Raw genomic sequence first — 20,666 nt, 5'->3', positions numbered from 1 at the left:
GTTCGCGTTTTCGAGCCATTTGCAAGAGGACGACTTGGTGCCTGGAAGCGGCATTCGCGCAAAAAAAACTGATAAAAAACATCCAGGGAGGAATTTCACGTTCGGATTTTCGAGGTGGTTTTTATCCTATTCCGAGTTTTGCCAAGCGTTTCTACAATTTAGTTGAAAAAAAATAGAAAATATCGTTATGGCAACACACTTGGGGCGTTTGCCGGGAGAATTCCTCAACAGATGAATTTAATCGCTCGCGGTCAACTTTCAACATGTCGAATTATTTATACTCATTAGAAGATAGCAATGTATCTTATTTGCATTAATCTATAGGGTTTCTGTAATGCAATCAAAGGCGGTTACTATGTATCCCTAAACACACTGGCCATTAGGGTTCCATATACTCGGACTCGGAAATGTATCTGTGGCTTCTTATGGAATATTGACCGTGGGGAGAAACGATAGCAACAGTATCCAGCTGAAATCTATTTTAAGGCCGAAGAACCTCAATGAATATTTTTAACTCCTGCACCTTGTTTGATGTGTTATGGTTCTAATATCATACATCTTTGTTCTAAAATGTTTACGTATTACTTTGAATAATAACGCTTAGGCTTATTAATGAATACCTTAACTGGTTTTTAAGTTAGAATAGGTTAATTCCAATATTTTCGTCATTTGAAGGCTCGGTTTTATCGTAAACTTTGATCTTTTCACGACTAAAATAATCGCAGTTGTTGAATGAACTTGTGTTTTCTGGATAGAATTCGGTTTAGTAACATTCTTGAGACGTTCATTACGTTCAAAAAATGTATATATTTCTGAATAAGTTCATGTTCCCTTTCTAAATACAATGCTACAATAATAATGCTAAATTTCATTAGGTCGAATACATTTTCGCCGAACACACACCTAACATACTGCCCATTATATTTTTGTGTATGTGTACATCCAATACCCACTATTTAGATCCTGTACGTACTTCCTTTCTCGTTCAGCCAAGTATTACGCTCTAATTTCGTCTTCCTTACAAAATGTCAAAAGTAGATGATATTTCCTCCATCTTCCATACAATTCCTAGAGCGCAAAATTTTTCATATTAAGTTCCACGTTCCTCAACGCCTCTCTTTTACGATGTATACGATACCACAATATATCAGACTGTTCTGAATGAATTTTACATTTACTAAGTGACCCAGTCACAATTTTCCTCCTATTTACGGAAGCATTTTTAAAAACAAATTAACCCGCCGTGACAATTCAAATTAATATTTTCGAAAGAATCGGAATTCGTTCACTGAGCATTTTATTATAAATTTCCCACACTCTGATCTTGTAAAATATATTTATATATTTCTCCGTCTGTAAGACCTTTTTGGTAGGAGATTTGCCGAAATTGAGGACCACTGCAGGATATTGTAGTTTTTTAGAGTAAATATTAGAGTTGATAGTTATGGCATTACTTCCCACGCGGGATAGACAAGAGCAGTGATTTTAATATACTTTCTAAACATTTCTTTCTTAAGACCCCCGAAAGATTTCTTTTCTGCCTTGATTTCGTGGAGGATTGGCTAAAATAAGGATTAGTTCAGCGATATACTATCTTAATCATACAGTGAAATATCAAAAAGTTTATATTGTCTCCATAATGAAAAGATATCAATGTGGTGGGAATTAATATATAATTATATCAAACTTCTGTGTTACTGTTCCCGGAAATAGTACCTAAAAATGTTTGCATTTTGTGTACAATACGTTTCTAATCCGGTATATTTTGTCTATTTTAAGATGTTGAATACACAAATACTGACTGTGGTTAAATAAAAGAACTGCGTGGTCAAAATAATCGGAGCACTTAATTTTCATTTATAGAGGTAGCTTATTACTATAGTTTTCATTTATCAGTAGTTTGACTTTTATTTCAATAAAATTTTCATCATTTAGTTTTAAGTGCGCACTAGATAAAATTGGTAAAGGTACCGGAATATTGACATAATAGTGCGATTTATGCAGCTGGGATACTAATTCCTTGTAATGAGTCCTCACATGATATTTTATTTTCTCGTTCCTCTGCTACTAATGGCAAAGAAATCACGTCACTCAACAGCAATTTGTGAACTCAATGCCTTTCATTTGCCAATCCTATTATTTAAGTTTCTTAGTACGCAGTACACTTTCCTAATTTACGCATTAATACTCGTGAAAACGTAATTAATTTTTTGTATTAGGTAATCTACCGGTTAAGGTAGGTTTCTTGATGGACTCAGCTCCCTAATATAACATACGTAATTAATATAAATTAAAATTATAAACCATTTAATAGTGGATGAATGCTAGCCAAAATTCGGCATTTTGTGAATTGAAAAATTAGCTATCAAATTATAGGCCGTCCGATAATCTTATCGCACTTTGAAAAGGGATTCACTTAACGAAAAGTGGAGAGCAATTAAAAATTGCCAATTTTTAATTAATTATGATATTCCACCATATCACGCCTGGAACCTCTCTTTTTATGGGAAGAACAATCTTTTTCGGGGCTGTGAACATGTAAATATTAACTTCTGCTTATTGATTTCTCCTAAATATTCCTGTATGGAAAGGAACTGGCTCCTATAACCAGGGTGTACGGATTTCGCATGCTCTAGCTCTTAGTTCGTGATGGTCTAACGGAAACCAACCTTCGCGATATTTCCTGAGATAATGACGATCAGATTAATGGCGTCTCTGAGGAGATAAAATGGAAACCCACGACGACCCGGTGTGCTGGACCAACCAATCTGAGGAACCGCGCATAATCTGCAATCAAAACAGGGGTAAACACTATATTCAGCTATTCAAACTTTTCATTTCCTAAATTCGTATTTTCATCTCGCATGAATGTTGAAGTCGTCAATTCTTCATTTAATGGCTGGTATCCTACCAACCTCTTCCAAACATCCTTATCGCTTCGTGCAGGGTGGTTAATATACTATATTCTCGATAAGCATTTCACGGCATAAATATGAGGGCACGTTTTGAACGAACCTTGGCAGCGTTTATAAATCTCAGGAAGAATTTAAACCCCTTCGGTGGGTTGGGTAAGCTACAGGGCGGGAAGAGAGATGAGAGAGAGAGAGAGGGTAAGGGGGTGTAAGAAGTCGCGGACGACGACAATGAGTGGGAAGTTTGTGTAACCGTGATCTCAAGACGCCGGAATGTCTGCAGGATTAAATTTCATGAGAGTAGGGGGTATCCCCTTCCGCTCTTTCCTGCCCCATCTCCTCATTCAATCCCCTCTTCCCGCCACACTCCCCCCCCCAGGGATCCTTCGATTAACTACTTCTTCCCCCCCCCCCATACCCTCTCCCCACCCCACCCCCTTGACTACGCCCTCACGACTTCACCTCCTGCCACCCTCACGGTATCGAAAAAAAATCCCCCTCCCCACTTTTTCTTTCCTACCCGACGAACATCTTCCCCTTTCGGAGTTCGCTTGTTTTTGCTGCCACGGGAAGGCGGTGGTTGGAGATGAGGAAGGGCGGAGGGGGGCTGTGGAGGCGCCACACCACCCATTCGGCGCACTTGGCGGAATCTATCGGAGGAATGGTCTCAGACGGCGCGCTTTTTCTCATTGTTTCTAATCCCACTCCCAACACTCTCACACACACAGACACATACCCGCACCCTGCCCTCGACTTCTCTTCACCTCCTCATCTCCCCCCCCCCCCAACACCTAGTCTTCCCCTCCCGAGAATTCCCCTCTCCGCCCCTTTCGAGTTTACACGGGTGGAGGGCCACGCACCAAACGGTCGATGAACCCCCCCTTTCCCCTCGTCTTTGTCTCACTCTTTTCCTCCCCTACTCACCCCCCTCCTCTCCCTCTCCCCTCGCGTCACCCAAAATGCCTCAGCCATTCGTTCCATATAGGCGGAATGGCTCCGTGCGATATTGCGAAATGTACACTCTTTATCTCATCGGTTCTTTGCATTGCAACTATGAATGCATACCTCCTCTCTGGGCATCTTCAGCTCCTCCCAAGCTGTGAGATTTTTCGTGTACCAGATCTTCCTAGGAAACCATAACCGGCACAGGGAAAGGAACTGGCACCCTTACCCTGATGTGTGAATTTCACGCGCCGTCGGGCTTACTACTGGGTGAACTGTTCCGTCATCTATTAAACCGACCTTCGAGTTGATTGCTGTGCTTATGGTATATATATATATATATATATATATATATATATATATATATATATATATATATATATATATAATTCTTATTATTATAGGCGATCTACCGGTTACGGGTGGTTTTGGATGGACGCAATCAAATATTACGATTATATCTCTTTACAAAACACAACCCAACCTTCTTCTCTATAACAAACTCCCTCTTCATATCCGTATACCTTCACCTCCGTATGCTTCCTTCCTCTGTTAATTCCGTCCAGCATCCCCTATCCTATTCCTGTCCCTTCCTCGCTTGCCTTCACTGTTGAGTGCACGGAGCTCGTATATCAGCTGTTATATTGAGAGGCGTATTCTTTATTGGAAATGGCGTCGTTTTGTGTACTAGGATAGCTTTGTCATCATTCGTTTTCTCCGCGCGTGGTTTAAAACCTTTGACATTCATTCTCAATTGATTGTGATATGCGGTGATGGTTTTATGGGCATGTAGAGCGTATGTTAGTGGGTGCGAAATTCTTTAGAAGGCCGAACATCGTGTGACAACGAAGCCGAGAAGCTCCGTTCACGGACCAGGTGCTTTTTCCAGTCGGCAAATGATATTCCTCGAGAAACGTTTTTGGCGGGGATAGAGTCATGGGGTGGACGTCGAGAAAATATGTCCGTCTGCGTGGAGATTAAATTAATATATACATAAGAATTTTCAACTCTCAAAATGCACCAATTTGGTCAGAAAAAAAGTGACTTGATAAACTAATCGCACCTATGGCTTTCAATCGCAAAGGTATTTCCGAAGGAAAAAGCAGGAGTTTCAAATAATTTATGTGTCTGATGGTTTCAGGGGCTTGGTATTTCCTTTTTGGCGAATTCTGTGTTCGGTTATCACTCGTGATTATTTGTTCAGTCACGAACTCAGGAAGAGGGACGAGCAATGAAATTTGAGAGAAATGTGCGTATCTGGTTTTTGTTTGGCTAAAATGTCGGTGACACCAAGACAACGGATTCCTTGGGAAATTCAACAAGTCGTCCTTCATTGGAGCGTGGAAACTTTTTTTTTTACCTGCCGACTTATGATTGATTCCTAGAGATAATCGCCATGGTGACAAATTAAGGAATCTAGTCGTAGGTGGAGAGATACGTAACAACATTATTATTTTTATTCGGTGCTTCGAGTTCCATAATAGAATTGATATAGTTTATTCTTTGAATATTTCTCTTAATTTACAAAATTTTTCTTCATTCATTTCCAATAATAATGTTAAGTAAAAGTAAGAACGGAAATCAACAACTTTAGTCAAGTTTTGGACACTAGATCAAAATTATTCGTACGCGTACCAGTTTTTACGTCTTCAATATGTAATCCACTATTTAACTTAAATATATGACGTAATATCCAGTTTAAAATACACAAGGCTATTATGAAACAACTCAACTCATCTGTGTGCTTAAATATTTCATTATTTTCAGTTGAAGTCATTTTCTCCAAAAAATTAATATTTGGTTCTTAATCTTATGATATTTTTCTCCGGACGTATTAAGAAAATCCTACAGAATATCTGATGGTGTTACATGTTTCATGCATACTAATTTTCCCTGCTAAAAAGTTTGAGACCAATTTAAAAATTCTAAATAGGTACATACAAATGGCTTTATGCATAAATACCCACATAGTTCAAGTACCCTCGAAGAAAAATCTGGAAATGGGAAATCTGAAAAATGAGAAAGAATAAGATATATCATCATAAAAAATAATAATACTCTATTACTGTAACAAAACCATACAAATTAAATGTAATTTAAAAAGAACCTCGAGGCCAAACTTGGGCAGGAATGTCCGAGGACCGACTCCTTTTAATGCCTGGCTATAACGACATTTACGCCGTTCGTGAGAAAATTTAAATGTCCGCAATTTTGGCTCCCCAAACCTGTTGCGGGTTTCTAAATTCAAGGCCTTGGTTTTCAATTACAATTGGATCTCAAAAAACGCGGCCCAAAGCACGAGCTGCTAAGACTTGAAGGCTCATTTTATATCAGTATTTAGATTGATTAAACTTGATGAATCAAAAGAGTAAATAATATTGTTCTTTTTTCTTGTAGGCAAAAATAAAATAAATTATTCTTGGCCATTTGGGTAAAATAATGACTCCATTTAATCAAGGAATATTGATGGATAAGAACTGTAATTTTACATCCTTTAGTGTTGCGGTCCGAGTTGTTTGGAGGTTTGCAATCAAAATTATGATATTGAAATGTATTGGAGATTATGACGTGGTTATCACGAAGGGTATGCGTCAGTAGAGTATCATCCTAAACATTTTAATCGTGAATTAACCTCATAAATATTTCAAAATTTCTCTCGGTTATGCTTAGAGCTGCTCAGCATTCCGAATAGAATCTTTAAAAATGAACATTTCGCGTTGGGGATTTCTTTTCAAGTTAAAATTCTCGGGCAAGGTGTAGAGTTTCGAATTTAGATTTTAGTGAACAATACTTTGTTATTTTTTCACTCGTAAACCTTCGATTTATTAACGTAGGACTTAGACTCCAAAGTGGTATCATCAAGTCATCCGAACAAGTCTGGAGCGCAATTATAGGACCGGTAGCGTTGAACTCTGCTCACTTCTGTCGGTCTTTTTGGGTGTACTCGTATAATTTCAATATTGTCGGGGGAATAGAGGGGTGTTTGAGTGAATATGTTATTTGAGGGAAAAGAAACTTACGAACTATTGCTAAGATATTTTTAAGTATATAAAATTTCGTTTTATTTTTTGCTTTGAGTTGTTTGTTTTAATAAGTTTGAAAAAAATACATATTTATTTATGTATATCTGATGGCGACGGTCGTGCCGTCGAAACGTCAAAACCACACATGTGAGTGTCCTTTCTTTGTTTTAAAAATGTACTTCGGTGTTTCTATGTATTAGTGCGTCGCCGAAGAGCGTTCCAATTCGAATAAATAAATAAATATATATATATATATATATATATATATATATATATATACATATGCTATCGTTTCTTCTGAGGGAGACGGAGCTAACTTCCGTCGAAATTATTAAGAAATAACGTGTAAGTGTTCTTTCTTTTTATCTTAACCTATATTGTTTGTTGCTGTCCGAGTTATATATATATATATATACATATATATATATATATATATATATATATATATATATACACATTCAAACACGAAATCCCGCCAAACGGCGAATAAATACTCATATATACAGAAACATATATAAGGAAAAGGGATAGGAACACGTATAAAGGACGAACACAATAGAGGTGGGGAAGGCGGAATCGAACGGATCACAAGAGTAAAAATATTTCCTCAACCGGGACTCGAACACCGGATCTTTCTACTCTACACCGGATATTTTTACTCTTGTGATCCGTTCGATTCCGCCTTCCCCACCTCTATTGTGTTCGTCCTTTATACGTGTTCCTATCCCTTTTCCTTATATATGTTTCTGTATATATAAGTATATATATATATATATATATATATGTACATATATATATATATATAGTATATATATATATATATATATATATATATATATATATATATATATATATATATATATATATATATATATCTCAATTTATAATTCATTTTCTTATGCATGCGGACCAGTATATATCTCTGACGAAGGTAAGCGTTAATAGACACAAAGTTTCCAAATAGAACTGAAAATAATTTATTCTCAATCGGGTAATCTATTTAAATTCGAGTCAGACATGAGTAATAATGCGTGTTAAGCCACTGGGGACCTTCATTTGCGGATCGAAGGAATCCATTTCGATTCATTCTTTCTTTTTTCCCAAGAATATGGGGTACTCTTTTATTTCCTTTCTCGGGCGTACCTATCTCACTCACTATGCTAATTTCGATGTTCCACCAAATGTCCTAACCGACAAAAAAATGTCAATTTAATCAGTCCTTGACGTGTAATCGGGATAGTGAATCAACCACAATGCTCAAAAAGCCCCGAAAACTGACGATGAAATGAGTGTTTGCCTCTCTCGACGTAAGGATCCGAAACCCTCAGAAAGAGGTTAAGTAAGTCGGAGGAAAATACTACTCTCAGGATTAAAATTAGAAAAAAAATGGAACTAGTGCGTTGCTTGACCTTTGGGGACGAACCCCTTATTTGCATTTACCGTTCCCTTAGCTACGGCAACTGCACACATGATAAATCCGTTTAAACTGGTTTCAGGACTACGATTTTTCTCTCTCCGTCCCCTGTACCAGGGAAGTCTCCTTTCTAGAACTGCTCAGTTTGTGCAAAAAGGGAGAAAGACTCCTGGATGGGGAGAGAGAAAGAGAGAGAGAGGGAAGAGAGAGTCGGAACGGAATGCAGGGAAGGGTGGGTGTGTGGGGTGCTGAATTGATTATGTCTCTTCCCGCCCGAGCCCAAAACCTTCCCTCACCCCTCGACCTTCCCCCAGCAGCTACGTCTCTCCACCTTCCTCCTCATTCCTCGCTCCCTCCTTCCCCCCCGGTATGACACGGCAGTTCCCCGCACCTCGTTCCCAGCAGCAATCCCCCCTTCCCGCAGCGCCCACCACCAGTTACACCCGCCGTCTCATCTCCTGTATCTCCCTCCACATTTAACCTTCCCCACCCACCACCCCTCCCCTTACTCCCAACCCTCGCCTTCACACACCGACGCTCGCTCCCATTCCCTTTAATCCTTTGACCCTTTTTGTCCCTTCCCACGTCCACCTCTCCCCACGACCCTATCCTAACTTGTGCACATTCTTGTTTCACTCCTGACCTCCTGCACCATTACGTCCGTTTTCCTGCTGCTGTCCCTCTCGTGACGCGCATAGGATTTAAATGCATCCGTCCGCCTTCTTACCACCAGCGTCGAAAATGGATCGCGAGGCTTCCAGCTGGATCTGTTTTCCGCCTTTCTACTCCAACGCATAAGATAAATGATGCTTTGTTACCTGTAATTTTTACGTTGACCGGCATAAGTGTAGATGTGCACTTTGTTTGTGGATTTATAAATGTTGAAAAATAACGCCGTTGAGTAAAATATGAGGGACAAATTTCATATTTTGCCTGATTTCTAAGATAACTTGGCATGCATGCGAGAGAAATTGAAAATATATATATTTACCCGAAGGAATGATCCTCTTCCTCTTTTGCCATCTGCAGTTTTTGTGATGAGGGCAGAAAAAGAAACTTTGCACTTCCACGTAAAAATTTGATACTTCACACTAGTGTGAAGTATTTATGCTCTATGCACTTCCGCATAAAGATTATAGTTTTTTTCTACCCTCATCATGAAGAAATTCCACAAAGTTAAGCCTGAAACTGTTGTGTTCATTCAGTTTTTGTGTTTACCATTGAATGATGACAGGGAAATCTAGAAAAGTCCTCTAGGAAAACCTGGATAGGGATTTTTATTTGGTTTGAAATACTGGAAATGTCAGGGACATGAGGAAAAATTACTGGAAAAAATTGCTATAGGTTCCTGGCCCACGTATTTTTCCACAAAGTATTGTATCTGGTGATTTATAAATTAAAACTAACTTGGTAATTTAGTCAATAAGTTTACATGATTATCTCCCAAGCCACTGACGAAATATGCGAAAAATACTTGTATTAATATACATTTAGTCGTGATTTGAAGCTCGAGGTTGCTACATTGTGGTATCATATAATATTGAATAATAAATGCATAGTGTGAGTGATTTCTTTGAACGAGGAAATTAGCGCCGATTAGTGAAAAAATTTGAGAAAATGTGTCATTTTTTCCTGAGTTCTCGCGGACTTATCCTACGTACGAGGGATATTGAAGCATCTTATACTACAGGTAACAAACACCTTCCCCTTAACGTTATATACGTATTCCTTTCAAAAAAATATTTATTGATTCGATTCACTCATCCCAGCGTTGCAAATACGAAAGGACATAGTATATGTTACCACCTTTAGTCCACTTTAATGGAGAGAGCATCACTTGCCCAATTATACATCCAACCCTTAGTCACCGCATCCATCTTATGGATATCTAATTCCATGAGCTAAATAATCTCTTTCATAATCTCCCACTTCACCCCTTACTCCTACCCTACTTGTGCTCTTACAAGGGTAAAAGGGAAGGATAAAGAAATTCAAGGTTGATGAAAGGATCGCAAAAGATCTATTGTTAAAGTCTTTACAATCAAATCAAGGCCCGTCCTCGTATCGATGGACAATTAATTGAGGGGTTTTCCCTTTGCCTTTCTCAATGGCGTTGATAACAGGGCACACTCACTCAAATGGCCATACTGGGATCAGACGCCTTAGCAATGAGGAACATATAGTACACTGCGAGGAACAGTTGACCTAGCTCGGAAATCTTTGGGACCAAAATAGTCAAGTGTTTGGGACATAAAGAAGAAGCATTGCATCAGGCAAAATATCTTTCACAGAGATGAGTGAATTGATTATGGGCATGTTGAGTAGGTAGGAATCTTAATAAACGGCTCGTTAAACTTTAATATGGAGCATGGTTTTGTACGGCGTGGAAACATCGTCATTGAAGTGAAGTTAGAGTTTTGAATTGAAGTCTTTTTAATTGTGGGTACGGAGAAGGATGGAAAAGGTTAAATGGACAAAGAGGAAAACAGACGAGGAAGTTCTAGTTACTGTTGGGGAGGAGTGAGGATTGTTAAGAGAAATCCAAAGGAGGCAAAGGAGATGTATGCAGAGCATTTTGATTGGCAAGGGAATGTTATAAAACAATGATAGAGGGGAGAATGTTGGGCAGCCGAGGAAGGGGTAGGGTTAGGATAGAAATGAATAAAAATACGTTGGACTGAATGAAAGTAGTAAGGAAACATACGGAATTGAATAGGGGCTTAATGTAATGCCGGATGTCAGGTTGTGAATTGTTAGGAAAATATCGTTGTATTGTTTTTCAGTCTTTGTCCATCTGAAAATGACCTTAATCGATTGAATACCAGTAATGATAATATAAAATCAGGGATAGGAATTTGTTGTACCCAGGGAAATAAATACACAGTCAAAATTATTTGTCAGCATCAAGTGATCCTTTCGGCTTATCTTGATAAACGCCATCTTTATAAAACCTCCTGAACAAACTCATAAAAATACGCGTATTTCTTTAGATAACCATGGCGTCTGAAAAACTGTATATATTCTACTCGGATAGTATTTCTCAAGCTTTCGTTGCAATGTTCCCAGTGACAAGTTCCGTTCCAAATCTCCCGACTACGTGACAATTCCATCCCAAATTAGATCGGTTATTGGACTACAAAGTATGGCACATGGCTCAAATGCCGTGAGCATTTTTATCTAATTATTATTTCTAGGTCTTTCAATCAATAATTTGGAGTATTTCAGAATATAACAAGTTGGCAAATAAATACTTCATAATGCTTAATAATAATTGCATAACATGAGTTAGCATGTTTATCATTTCTTTTCTTATTCCTATTCTAGCATTAATTGACACTCTACCAGGGCTCTAGATGTACGATTTGGGTTTAATGTGATATGAAAGATGTTTTTATTAATTTTTGAAGACGGTTATTAAACGTTGTTGACGATGGTTTACGTTATTACAGATATATTTTTAACCTTTCGTCGCGATGGTGTGGTTCTGAAATAAAATCGCAGAATTAAAATATTTAGTTTATTATTCAGAATTAAGATTTAGTAATTAAAGCTCTTAGTATTGTGTTTAATTCGAAAATGCCTGTTAGCGTTTTCGTCAGTGGTAGAAGAGGGTCTCCATATTATGAGCGTATTTATTAGAAACGCTTTTCAAGTTTGAAATATGCAGGAATAAATTAGGGGCCAATTGATGATTTTGTGTTCCCGATTTCCACAGGGAACTTAGTTGAATTATGCAACAAATGACGATTACTAATTTCTGCTCTCCTCACGATGAACTTGAGTAAAATATCCGAGGGAAGGTGAACAAATCGCTCGCCAAACGCGTTAAGAAGTCCAAAAAAAAGTTGAAAAATTTTGTAAGGCCCGTTATTTAAAAATAATTGTTGTCTAAATGGCGTAGAATAACAATGGTTACGTAAAAAAGTTTGTCAGAAGTGGGATTCGAACCCACGCCCGGAGAACCGGACTGCGACCTGAACGCAGCGCCTTGGACCGCTCGGCCATCCTGACATGAAGGAGGAATGGCTTGTATGGAGGCTTAAGATAGATATGGTGAAGTTCTCTGTGAAGGGAAAAAATCCTAGTCATTTTGTTTCTTCTGTTGGTGAAATCAATATTTATTGTATCAGGTATGCTTATTCTTCATTCACGAGTCGATTGTATGAGAGCAGAAAACTTTGAAAGCACCTGATTTGAAATGATGACCGTTCGAGAGACAACACTCATTATTGCGTCGGTGCGGTTGACACTTGTCAAGCAATGCGTTTTCTGTTGTTCCTCGAGTATCAAATATGCGATTAAAAATCATGGACCTCTATTAGTATCACTATACTATTTCACAGTGTGGTGTTTTATCATTTCACCGTAGTAATGTCTCCATTAAAAGGCTCTAAGTTAGTGACGGTAAGATCTAATTAATATTTTACGTCGATATTAAATTGTAATTCAGTCAATATTAGGCAAATGTGCATGGTTCAGGTGAAAGAAGTTGAGAATTTCTCAAGTTTTGAAACTTAGCTTCGCCCATATTAACAGCGAGGTTAGACACTAGTTAGAAACACATGCGTGCCATACCCTATGTATGGAGTGTGGTATCCGAGATTAATATGCTGACATTGGCATTTAATATGTATATTTTCCCACGTTGAATGAGACAATTAATTGGCGGATATTCCGTGATGCTAGTGGCATCTGGGGAAGTATTGTACGATGCAGATAGATGTTGCCAAACAATTGTAGTGTGAAGAAAGGCAGTGCCGTTTCTTAAGTTATTCTTTCCTTTTCGCGTCACTGACATGGAGCTTATTCCCTCAAGTCGCCCGGTGCTATTCTTTATATGGTATTCAAAAATAGCATCGGAAGTTATTCCATGAAAGCGCCAGGCGATAGATAGCATCGGCAAACGACATCTGTTACGACAGATGCAATTATGATGCCAAGGAATAGTGAAGTTAATGCCTTCTGCATGACGATTCAAGTTGATAAAAGGTTGACAAAAGAAAAATACATTCTTACAATCAATGCCATTGGTTGAAATGATAGTTCCCAGAAATTGAAAAACAGCAGCCGCGGATTATTTATATTCACTGAAAAGTTGTGTTTACATATTCGTCGATTCGCTTTTAAAATCATGCAACTCATATTCATCTCGTATTTTATAGCTATAATTTTTATGTCATGGATGCCTTGTGGTAGGAGAAACAGTCTGGTGTTAACTTGTGAAAGAAGAAATCATTGGTACTATTTTGTAAAGTATCATCATTGGCCGTGCCTATCCATTTGCCTCTGCAAACACTTGTCATGTCACCAGTCATTAAATAAATAATATTTGAATACGGAATTGCATTAAAAATTAAAATCAACTTATCACAAGCTTAAATTATAGAGATTTTCTCTCAAGAACCTTTTAATGAAGTTTTATTATTCATGGAATGGATTTTTAAATGACAAGCAATTGTAGTTAATTGTTTTTTTATTGCATACTCTAAGGTATGTGTTATTTCTCAATCATGTTCATTGTGTTGAAATGCACCTGTATGTTATGTTTTGTGACGAATTCCTACCTGCTCGATATGCATGATCAGTGAACATTAAAAATATTAATACTGCCCCTTTCATAAGTTAGCGACTAGGTTCCTGGCAAGACATTTCTGTTCAAAAACTCGCAGGTAATCTATCCTGAGCCATAAGTTACAGTTCGAGCAAAAGTAGCTTTTGTGCGAAGTGCTATTTTGTTAAATTTATCAAACAATAATTGAATTCAAAATTCATTCCGCAAAAATATTAAATGATTAAGTTCTGTAGCTATATTACATAATAGATACTGCAGCCGTATTTTAAAGCGATTTTGTTCAATTAAGGTTCGTCAAATAATCGGTGATTGGTGAAATTGAAGGTGCCTCAAATTGTCAACATGGGTATATATTACGGTCGTTATTGTGATTGATAACATAACGGTAAAGGTATGGTTTTGGATGGACACAACGTGGATAACGGCACCGTGATGTATTTACTTGCCTCTTCTACCCAAACAACCAGACATCCGACACAACAATAAGCCCCTCTTCAATAACGAATAGTTCTCTCATTTCGTCCAACATCCCAATCCTTTTCTTTTCCATTCCTCGCTTACCCAACGTTCTCCCCTCTATCGCAGACTTCAATATTCGTAGAAAACTGAAAAACAATGGACAAAAACTTCTTCGTACACAACGAAATGGTTTGTTTTATCCCGGTGGCTTCTCTTTCGAATTATTAAGACAAGGAATAAAAATCAACCGCATTAACTCCCTGAATTCTCTTCAAAAATCATGTTTACGTTGTGTTTTGTATGACGATTTTGACAAATGACTACCACAAACCAATGCGTTTGTCGATGCTATTTCAGCGATGCCGTTATGACACGGGCTCGGCAGCCCGACACTCAAATACCATCCAGAAATGGCATCGGTGCCTTTTACGGAATAACTTCTGATGCCATTTCACCTAGGCGATGCCATAATATAAGCTAATAGCAGCGGGTGCCATCGTCAGGGAATAACCCCCCTTTTATGTGTAAGCATTGTGAAAAAATGAAAATATCCTTTTCAGATGTTTTTTACGTCTCGGTCGTGAATCATAATGGAAAATGACACATTAATGCTAACCTTGATTAAGAAATTTACGGGTAATCGCTTCGCTTCTAAGGTTTATTATACGTATTTTCTCTCCTTGCTATCTTATCTTTATTTATTCCATGAAAAATAAGTAATGACAGCCTCCTCGGCGCTCGTACATAATCTCCATTGGAACCTTTTTTCCATTCCCATTTCTTCCTGTTTCGAGCCCTCTTCTTTGTAAACAAGGCTCAGCGATGGGTCTCCCAGCGTCGCATCCTTAGCGTATATGTTATATATGAATAAATATCATCGAAAGAAGTCCTAACAGGCATGGAAACAATGGAAAGCATTATTCATATACATCAGGGTTATTACTAATAAAAAGAAATTTCGATGCACGAGTCGGGCATCGAAACGTCGGCCAATATGGAACCCCTGACCCGGTGGAAGACCCGAGAAAACTTCATGAAGCAAATACGCCGGGAAATCATCAGATCTTACTTCAATAAAAAGAAAATGTGTCTATATTTTTCTATTTATATTTTAGTGGGACTGCTAATCGGGGGGGCCCGGGTTCGATTCCCGAGCAAGGTACTCTGGGCTCCAGCAGCTCCACCCAAGCTATGTGATTTTTCGGGTACCTGATCTTACTGGAAAACCATGACCCGCACAGGGAAAGGAACTGCTCCCCCCACCCTGATGCGTGAATTTCACACGCCGTCGGTCTTAGTACTGGCTGAACTCTATCATCACTAAACCAAACCGACCTTCGGGTTGATTACTGTGTTTTTCTTATATATATATATATATATGTGTATAAAATCCGAATCTGACCTGAAGAAGGCCTTTCTAAAATGTGAGTGTCCTTTTACCTGTTATCTATTTTATTTTTGTGCTCTATTGTGCCGTTTAAATGTTTATATATATATATATATATATAAATTATATATATATATATATAATTTATATATATATATATATATATATATATATAAATATATATATATAAATGTATGTATACAGAAATTTATATATATATATATATATATATATATATATATATATGTGTGTGTGTGTGTGTGTGTGTGTGTATTTTTTCATCAACTGTTTTTCGACTTTGTCCGAATCCATATTAGCGTGAGCGTGGGTGTACCCTTCAGATCTGGGTCCGCGAAATTTTTCAAAGTGATGAAAAGGGTGTGTGTGAATGTGTGTGTGTCTACGCGTATGCATTATTGTTCGAATCCGCAGAGGGGCGTGTGGCGGGTAGTGTTGCCAGCACACAACACACAACTGTTGATTTTTTTTCACGAAATACCATTATCACAAAGTGACGTAGTATTTATTTTTTTGTGAATTTCATGGGAATGTGTATTGTTTCTATGTTAGTGGAAAAAGTATTCCTTACACGTAACGGCTTGAATCGTTTATTCCCTAGACTGTATCAGACATTGACTCAAAAATTCGCAACCAGTTGCAAGGGTTTCTGGCATGGGTTGTCAGGGCAATAGCCATAATCGTGCATCAATATGAACTTGTGCATAGCTGTAAATATAATTTGCATTTACATAAACACCCGTACACTTACACATATGTACACACGCCTGTCAACATAGTGCTATAATGGGTGTGTTCGAGTGAAGTTTTAAAATTACTTATTTGGATTGAGAATGTAGGGATGATAACGTTTTAAATTGTTATGATTAAGTATTGTGCGAAGAAAGGCAAGTACTTGGATCTGTCTCCAATGATGTTCATCTCTCTTATTTTATCCTGGTGGTCCAATTTGTTATAGTAATAATTTGTGGCCGTGGTATTTCCTTGGGTTTCACTATTAAACTCTGGTGTTACGTATCTCTCTAATAGCCTTGGTCTTACCTGCTCTCTTCATCTACATCTACCCCGTAAGCTACCGTCAGGGCGTGCGGCTGGGGGTGTTAGATTACCGCCCGTATAAGAGGATACTATCACTTACAAAACCAAAAATTTCATGCCATTTTACACTCACAGAGGCATATACTATATATTCACGCAAAAATCTTTTTAACTTACACGCATGCAAATGAATATACTATAAAATGACATACACGTGCACCTACAAAATACTTATGTCCACGCAGTGTGTAATCTTGTCCTCAATTGTAAATTAAATGTCTACAATATTTCTATGGTGATTTTGGTTTCTTACTATTCTGATTCCTGATTGGTCGGGAAAATAATGAGTTCTTGTGTCTATCTGTACTGGACTATATCTCCCAGTAGTGGTAGTAGTAGTATTTAGGGGCGGCGATCGACAGCTGAGGTCATTTGTGCCATAGGGGATGGACAGGAAAGGATGAAGGGTGGAGAGAAACCCCGCGTCGGCATTAGCCTACTCTTTACGAAAGGCGCCAAGGGGTCCGCAGCTTAACGTCCCATCCGACGGACGGCGTACTCACTCAAAGTGCCCCATAAAGCACTTGAAGTAGTGATCGAGATACCTCTGAAAAATATTCAACATCGCCGGGAGTTGAACCCGGGTCTTCTGGGTGGGATGCCAGTACGATATCCCCTGCACCGTCTCGATCCCCATATATATCCCTTATCTTATCTTTTTAGTCGTATCTACCTAGTTAGAGTGGGGGCATAATAATTCCTTTTGTAGCAGTGTTAAACTCGGTTGTTCTGAACCTTTCTTTAAGTCTTATTCTCCTCGTTGTATTTGCATTTCAAGCGACTCCCAGTCTAATTCCTCTAAAAGGCTTGTCACACTCGTCTTCTTATCGTTACAATTTTTGGCGATTCTGGCGAGTTTTCTCTGGACTTAAACAAATTCTTTTAGGCACACCTTCTCCCAAGGATCTCCAGTCTCAATACCGCCGACGATTCCGTTACGCTTACTCTCTTCTCTTTACATTTTTTGACAAATCTAGCGTCTTTTTTCGTGAAATTGTACCAATGGCCTTTGATACGGGTGCCGGACGCAATGCCACCACCCCACTTCGCTCCCTTATCCTTCATCTGATTTGGCAGCAGTTTGATTTGGGATGGAAGAAGTTCAATGGAAGTTAAGGTACGAATAGATCATGTTAAGAAGATATTCATGAAGAAGAAACGAGTATATTCAAAGAACAAAGAAGCAGTTCATCTAAACGTTCGTAGGGAGCATGCACTAAACGGATCAGAGACATGAAACATCGGAAAAGCACACCAGCGAAGAATGGATGTATTTGAAACGTGATGGGAATGCTGAAGATAAAATAGACTGACAAATGTAATAACGAAAACGTACTATTTACGAGAATAATAGCAAAAGATGAAATGTCCATATAGAGGACTCAACGAAAAAAAAATAACTTGATGGATTAGTTACACTTTGAAGCACGATGATTAAATTAGAAACAGCTTGGGTGGGAGGGAGAATTGAAGGGAGGATCCCCCGAGAAAGACCACGAGACAAGTACATAGGACAAATTAAGAAGAATTTAAAACAGAGACGTTCTCCGGGAGTGAGGGTATTAACAATGAATAGAAAAGAATGAGGAAAGCTGCAGTAAATAAGTCTTAGGATTGGATTACTGATAAAAGTGTTTTCTCGGAATTATTTCGTATCCTTTAATTAACTTTTTCTCCCGTTGAATCCAATTTTAAACGAGTATTATACGAATGCGGCCCAACTACAGCAAAGCCACGCCTCATTCATACTCTTTCATTGCATTTTACTACGGCCCATTTACTTCCTAAGACCCATCCATGGTACTTTATCTCTTTAAGAAGGTTGCACCGAGATGTCGTGTACATACGTGTGATTTTCATTAGGTTTCTGTATTTTAAGTCTTAAGGGCATTGTATTGAATGACGATGATTAAGCATGGCAATTCCGTGCTATTTTTCATAGAAATTGATATCCAAAATATAAGTTTAATGTACGCTCTAATGTAAATGGATGGTTGTCACCAAAAGAATTATGGATTGTTGGTGCATAGATATGTGTCTCACGAAAAACTGAATCTATCTTCGCAGTTACATAAGGATTGTAAAAGCTATAACATAACAGCTCATACCCGCATTTGTTTCAATTATATTAATTAATCTTCACATCCGAAAAAACATCCGATATCTCATATTTTCAAAACGTTTACTCTCAAAATTAGTTCAAAATAAGTTTCAGAACACGTTTTATAAATTAAGAAGAACCTGGATACTTAAAAACTATATTGACGCACCCCCTGCCACGCGCCCTTGTGGCTGTTTTTATGGTGATGTGTAATGTATATTCCCATACTTGTTTACGAACTCACATGAATGAGGGTTACATTAATGTATTCGCTATTCATTAATAAATGTACTGACGTGACTAATTGTCTTGTGTTGTCACGGTGGAAGCTCCTTTAAGGCTGATCCGCATATTATTCTCATGAGTGCGCCATATGAAAGGTTTGCTGAATAATTAATGAAAAAGTATGAATAATTCACTTCTATATCATAGTGCATGTACCTTTAGTTATCATGAGCTACCTTATTTGAATTATTTTAAACATGAATTAAGATTAAAAAAAGAAGAAAAACTTAATTTTTTGTTGATGCATATCCGGTGACGAATCACCCCCTGCCACACCAGCGGTGGCTCGTGGCGTAAAATGCAGAAAAGAAGGAATATAATAACCGAGGAATAAAATGAATTATTGCGAAAATTAAAAAAAAAGAAAGAGGAGTAAATTAGGCCATGCGATACGAAATATGCAAAGGCTGTGGACGGTCTTTAACCTAATCGAGCTAATCTCTATCGCAAACACAATTCGGTAGTTGTGCCCAAGTTGCAAGAAACCATAAATATCCTCGGTGTCGATTTTCGTTCCGAGGACTAGGGGGTAGCCTCGCGCGCATGGCGAAGAGTGAGGGAAGCGCTCGGCTACCGCCACTTACCAAGCCCCACCTCGGCCGGACGCCCTCCCCAGCTATTACAAGTGACTCACCCCCTTAACTCGCCTTCTCTCTCTCTTTCTCGCTCACCCCTTCCACGCCGTCAATTGCGGGTAGCAACCTCTCCCCTCCCATCCTCCCCCTCTCACCCACTCATCCCTCGACTGTGTCCCCCTCCCCACCCTTTCCCGAACGCCATTTCCACCCACCAACTGTCCCTCTCTCTCTCTACCATCTCACCCTCTCGCTCCAGTTTCCTAGCAATGCGCCACCTCCTGCTCCGTCCTGCTCCCCTGCTCCCAGGCGCGCGTAAAACCCATTTCCAATTCGGGACTCCCCTCCCGTAAAATACGCCCGTCCTCCCCCTCCTCCCTCTTGATTGGCTACATTTTTTATCGGCGGCCAACGAATCTTTCGTGAGATATCTATCTGGTCTTTCTCCCTTCCTCGCGTATCCCCCCCCTTTACCTCTCTCTCTCTTTCTCTTAAGGTTCCGTGTATTTTCGTCAATAAAACTTTCTTTCTTTTTTCTATACCCCCTCCGCGAAAAGTGCGGTGAGTGGGTGGGTTTGGTGGTAGTGGAAGGGTTTGCCCCGTTCTGATACCTCGCATCACGCAACTGTTTTGTTTTTATTTCGTTCATTTATTTTTTTTCAAACTGTCAGATCGGAAGTATTTTTGCAGGCTGATGTTTGATGCTATTTGTACCGGATGATCAATTTATGAGAGAGTGTATGTATATCCGTCGACGGGCTCATTTCGCCTTCCCTCCCGGAGTAGTTTGGGCCCTGTGGTCGCCGCGGCGCTCTTCCTCCCTGCTTGGAAACTGATAGCTTAGGCGTAACAATCGTTCCTTTGATCATAGGCTGTGTAA

The 20,666-nt window shown here is 38.7% G+C and overlaps 1 protein-coding gene and 1 non-coding gene across 2 annotated transcripts in view; one reads left to right on the top strand and one right to left on the bottom strand.

The window, feature by feature from the left end:
* LOC139695307 (protein groucho-like) overlaps positions 1-20,666 on the top strand; it is a 777,395-nt gene that overhangs the window by 181,491 nt on the left and 575,238 nt on the right. The window lies entirely within an intron of this gene.
* On the bottom strand, positions 12,219-12,302 carry TRNAL-CAG (transfer RNA leucine (anticodon CAG)). Its single transcript has one exon. It is a non-coding gene; the product is annotated as a tRNA-Leu (tRNA).

This window comes from Hetaerina americana, unplaced genomic scaffold, assembly GCF_022747635.1.
Source record: "Hetaerina americana unplaced genomic scaffold, ioHetAmer1.1.p SCAF_6, whole genome shotgun sequence".
Classification (NCBI taxonomy): domain Eukaryota; kingdom Metazoa; phylum Arthropoda; class Insecta; order Odonata; family Calopterygidae; genus Hetaerina; species Hetaerina americana.
This window is presented reverse-complemented; position numbering and strand designations above follow the sequence as displayed.